Genomic DNA, 6,000 nt, shown 5'->3' on the forward strand with positions numbered 1-6,000 from the left:
ACCCAGTTACATACCTTAATAACTACCAGCTACCAGCTAGAGATGTCGCTATTAACTGTGATTAATTTAGTTTTTGATAATTTTCTCTTCTGGATCCTAATATGTATATATCATTCAAGGTATGCATATACCTATTTTGTATTATATTGTTTTTTATAGATTAGTTGGTGAGTTAATCGCTAAACATCTCTGTTCAATCTTTACCTTTGAATTTCTAATACGACATCACATTGTTCCGTTATTCTATCTTAACAGTTTCATCGTCATTTTCCCACGTCTCTCTTTCCTTCTATAATACTTCCAACAAAACATCGTCACGTATCAAATGCCCAAACATATTTCCGGTTCTCTATTGCCTGTAATAAGCTTGCTCCTTCATTATTGTTATCGCAATTTTGTAAATACCACATGTATTATTCATAATATTCTACCGTTACTTAATATTGTACATAAATAAATTAGGAGATCTTTGTTAGAATAGAATAGACATTCATTGCAACCTCACAACACATAGATACAAAACAAAAATTATACCACTTAGATAAGCAAAACAAAATAAAAAGATGTAATTAAAAAAATTAAATAAAAATAAGATAAAACAAACAAATAAAAAAAAAACTAAATATAACCATTACAAATGTTATACTGTCATGTGTGCGGTTGTGGCGTACGCAAAAGGACTTCATTCAGCTTGCGCCACAGCCATAACTTACTGTGGCGCTGGTTTTCTTAATTACAATATTTGCTTATGTAGTATAAAATATTATTAGTAAATATTTATTAGAGGTGATCCACCCTGCAGGGTAACATTTAGGATATGACGATACGACTTCTTTCATCGTCATTCCACCTTTTTAACCGAGTGTATGTATGTTTTCAGATATCACCGTCAATTGTGGACCGATTTTGGAAATTCTTTTTTTGTTTCAAAGGATGCGCTCTTGTGGTAGTTCCATTGTCACTAAGTCAGAATCTATCCGGAATCTATCTAGAATGAGGGGATCTCATGACAATTGAAGGAAATTCTCAAATTTTATAGGCATGTCCGTGTTTTCACCAATTTCTCCATCAATTGTATACTGACTTTGAAAATTCGTTTGTTGTTTCAAAAGGTATACTCTCGAGGTGGTTTCTGATGCTATTTCGGGTTCGTTTCGGGTATCACAAATTAATAATAATTTTCCGCAAATAAAAGTTGACTTTTCACTTGACACAATACACCGTCACCATGACAACCAGAAAAGAATATACAAAATATACAAAGGAGTCCGTAACAGTCCCATTGTCACCAAGAAGTCAGAATCTGATAAGAGGATCCCATGAAAATCGAAAAAAAGCCGATAAGCAAACTTTTTTTAACCGCTCACGCGATGCGCTCCTCCTACCGCAAAATGGCGGCTATTTGGTTTCGCAAATTAGAAAAGGATTCAGTTTAAATACAAGTATTTATAAATAAAAATTATTATTCTGTATTGCTAAATAAATACCCTCCGTACTACAACAAAAACATCTCAAATAAAATGCAGTAATACACCGCAAATCCTGCACTTAAAAAGCACTAATTAAATTTTTGGTGCACTTGGGTAAATATGATAATATTCCGTTTGAGTGGTTCTAACGTTTACCATGAAATTACTCCTTAAAGTATAGTTTATAAACATTTATATTCAGGGTAAACTTAAAAAACGCTACTTACGGTATGTTTTCAATAAATAAACACCGAAATCACCAGCCCAAACAATAACACACACGATTGTCGTGACGTATTTTTGAAGTTGTTTATTTTTTTAAATGACAGACCCAGACATTAAAAACTTTATGGTTTGCTAGAGTAGTTACCGAAATAGCAATTAGTATTAGTTCTTTTACCTGTTATAACTTCGATATCCGATAAATCGGTATAAAATCATCACCGGCACCTCTGGGTGTGGTATGCGTCTACGGCTGCATGTATCGCGTGAGCGGTTAATGAAAAAGTTACAATTATTAAGACTGGAATAAAAACACTTTTGATGTAGATCACATGGCTTTATTATCATTCTATTCTCTTGTTCCTGGTCACTTACTTTCGAAACTTTGAATCGTTCTCTAATTATTTTCCTTCATCGTTCTTTCTTTGCTTCGTTCCGTCGTCAATCCCATCAAAATTCTCGGTGAGAAAGACGTGTCCTTCAATCGTGTGAAATTAATTGCTTATAAAGCAGCAACGTATTTCATACGAATATAGGCCCTTTTGGGGTAATTTTACTTACGTTTGATTAATCTGTAGGGATAGTTTTTATATTATTGTACATACGCCAGCACATCAGGCTACACATTGACGTATCTTGTTCCGTTCCACTGGAGGTGATTTTCGAACAAAAATGTGTAGTCTGATATGCCGTTGTCCGTACCTGTTTCTATATATTTATTTTTGTTACGGCCTGTTCCTTCCTTCTTTCTTTTCTTTCATCTGTTCCATACTGTTATATCTTTTACAATAAATGATGTAGACCGAGCGTTACTTACTCTTGGAGCTTGTTGTAATGCAACTTCGACAGTAAATATAGCTTAACAATATTGTGATGAAATTCAGGAAGTAACATTTTTGAATTAAAACTAAAATAATTTACGAAATTAGGCAAGGTGAAATGGATTGTCAGTTGCCGAACAAATTTTAGTTTCCCTAAATTTCTTATTAAAGCTGCGATGGTGGCTTATAATATATGGTTGTAATTTATTAGCTGACATGTTTTTTACTTTTTTTTTACCAAACAGTTTTTTCACTCAAAACTTCCCTAAAATTTCATCTATTCCATATTACACCGATTTAAACTTACACGATTTTCACACATTATTTGGTTTTAAATTCGAGATTTAATCGTGTAAATAGTTTATGTGACTGTTACGTAATGCCTAATTATGTACAGTTAGATACACTGCTTTATCTGTACACATATTATAAGCTCTCTGTGATGTGTTCAGGAACCGCATGTTACGACCGGCATTGCGGCATTGATTAAAGCTATTAGCAGTAATTATTAGTAAAATAATGCAAAAAACTTATTTCTCACGCATGTCACGCAACCGTAGTTTTTTTTAATTCATAGACAAACTAGAGTCGGCCCCAACTATCATATCGTTCCATATCAAGTAACATGTGAGATTTGTCAAAATTGTTTGCTATTGACATTTCATTTCGAATAAAACTTCATCTCGACTGATATTAGAATTGAGGTCCAATCAAATTGTTTTGTTTTTCACAGATGTTCGAAATTTGAATGTAATAATAACATCGAATTCGATGTTATTGTGAAGTAATAATAACATTTTCACAAATAAGAAATTTGTTGTTACAAAACAGTTTACCTTTATGCTAGTCGTAATTTGCGGTTTTTGAACATAGAGGGTTTATGATATGTGTATAGATAAAATTCTATTTTATTTACCCCGACGTTCCGGACGTATTGCACAGCCATGGTCTCGAGGGAACTCTCTAAAATATGGTTTTTATTCACGTATGTTTTTTTGATGAAATCCCGAATTTAAAATAAAATATTCCATATTAAATATTCATTGAAAAAATTAATTGACTTCAATCAAGTCCGCATATTAAGGTAATTGATGAAATCAATCATAACATGATTCAATTGATTACTTAAAATTATTATATTTTGTTTATTTCAATCACATTGTTTGATAATGAAACATCTGATATTTTTACGTGATTCCAGAGAGGGCCACCGGCACTAATGGTATAGCGTGGGGATAACTAGTAAAATTTTATTTTTTACTTAAAATTAGAAAATAAATTCCACTATTTGATAAAACGATATCCTGAACAACACAAAGATGGCGATGTCAGGCGAACATAAAAACACAATCGAGCCAAGCAGAACGAACTTCTCCTGTAATCGTGAAAATAGAGGGGGCAGTAAATTTAAGATTGGCCCCGGGCGGCAGAAATCGAAGCTACGCCACTGCGTAGAACATTCGCACAGGGCGTATTATTTACGCACATACGGAGCGCGTTTCACCGACACGCGTTTACGACTTCGCAGAAGCTCAAAAAGTAGATTGTTGCGTTTGTGTTAAACAAAGCTATACCAACGTACGCGAGAACCGCGTTCAAAGCTCGTCTGTATCATTTCAGCAATATCAGCAAGAACATCGCGTTGCAAGGCTTAAGGATAGGAACCAGAGACGATCGCGCGATCACGTAACTGAATTTGTTAACAAAGGTTTATACTGAATCTCGTTTGAATCGCGTTCATGCGTCATCTGCGCCTCGTTTGCGCGAAAAATACGACTTGTGAGTGCACTTAAAAATATTTGTTCTCATTGAAAGGTACAATCTCCTCTAAAAATCTAGCAGTCCTTCATTATCTATCACTGAAAAGTCCATAAGATCAGCTAATATTACAGATATAGTCTGTAAACAATTCGCTTATTTAGTGCTACATTGACGTCATTGTAAAGTTAGGTAAAATTTATTTAAGTATATAAAAACGTCTGTAACAAGTGTTTATTCACGTTTGGAGAAAACTCGGCAGTTATTTTAAATTTGCATGTATTGTACATGTCATAAAATAAAATTAAAATATATATATATATGTGGCACTAAATGAGCAAATTATATCTAAGGTTGATCTAATTTTTATGCACAACTCATTATTATTGTTACAATTAATAATAATAACACTTCCGACAAAAACTACTATCCATAGTTTGTTAGTCAAAAACTTAGGAATAAATTAGTATGATACAATTCATATATTAAAATTAAAATAAGGTTATATTTTTTATATAGGTGTGTGAAGCGATTCAATAACAAATTAAAATTCAATTACGGAATTAAGATATAATTTGCATCCAGTGGTCCTGGATGGGGCAATCAATTCTATCCGCTACAACAGTCAGAATGCTGTTTGGGCACCTACGCACACATCACAAAAGTGAGACAATCCGCTGTCTTCGGACCAGCTATACCGTTGACTTATACCATTAATGGTATTAGTGGTACTTACCTGTCCCATTTATACCTGTAATAGTATAGGTAATACTAATTTATCCCAATTGTACCTTAGGATAATAAATAATGTTATAAATGGTACTTGTTGTAAGTGGAACCACTTATAGTCTTAATGGTATGTTCCACTAACAGGTAAGTACCATTTGTACGATTATTTGTTATCCAACGGTATAACTGGGATGAACTAGTGTCATATATACTATTACGGGTATAAATGTGACAGGTTAGTACCACTTATAACATTAATGGTAAAATTGATTCGAAGGCAATCCGCTTCCTAGCGAACATACCTGAAGCGCTACAGTGCCGCGGTAACCCCAACAACATCCTAAACGCGTTGTTATATTATACCCTCAGAGTATTCAGGGTCACCTTAATATACTTCACTCACAGGCTATACGTGTACAATGTTTGACAATATGCTAAATCCATACTTAAAATAATTAAAAAGTACCTAAATCCAAAATATATAACTACGTATCTGTATCTTCTAATTCCGACAGTCTAACAGCAAACATCTCAATTACAATCATAATACAATAATAAGTAGAGAAATCTATATACTTACGGAGGGATGCGGCGGGTGCTCCTGTCCCTTGACATTTTGCAGTTGTTTGTTATGCGCGGTGGGCGTGCGCTCTCCCGGCGCTGATGATGCGCCGGCAGCTGCGCCGGCGCTGCTGCCCGCTGGGGACTTAGCTTGCGGAGAGCTCGTTGATGTAGTCCTGAGTGAAAATTATTTAGTCAGTGACCTAGCCACACCGCTTTTACTGTATTATAACGTTTTACAATCGAAATGGTAACATGCTGCAACACAATAGAGTGTGATTCGAAAAAAGGGAAATAGATTTACCCTTTCAAATATTCGGAATCCATTTTTAGTAGCAGTAGAACTCCTTGTGAAAGAGTTCGTCCAGGAAAGTACTGCTTATTTCAGCCGCCAAGCAGTAATTTGAGCATTACTGCAATCCGATTTTGAAGAGGGTGCT

At 34.4% G+C, this 6,000-nt stretch overlaps 1 protein-coding gene across 2 annotated transcripts in view; it reads right to left on the reverse strand.

The window, feature by feature from the left end:
* The window catches only part of LOC113232235 (synaptotagmin-7), an 85,715-nt gene extending 79,990 nt beyond the window's left edge, over positions 1–5,725 (reverse strand). The window contains exon 1 of one of the 2 annotated variants that reach the window (XM_026466898.1): positions 5,580–5,725. The gene's annotated coding sequence lies outside the window, so the exon portion shown is untranslated. The remainder of the gene's footprint in view (positions 1–5,579) is intronic. The other variant, XM_026466897.1, reaches the window with a different exon arrangement.
* Positions 5,726–6,000: the final 275 nt, after the last annotated feature.

This window comes from Hyposmocoma kahamanoa, unplaced genomic scaffold, assembly GCF_003589595.1.
Source record: "Hyposmocoma kahamanoa isolate Upper Pololo Valley unplaced genomic scaffold, ASM358959v1 67, whole genome shotgun sequence".
Classification (NCBI taxonomy): Eukaryota; Metazoa; Arthropoda; class Insecta; order Lepidoptera; family Cosmopterigidae; genus Hyposmocoma; species Hyposmocoma kahamanoa.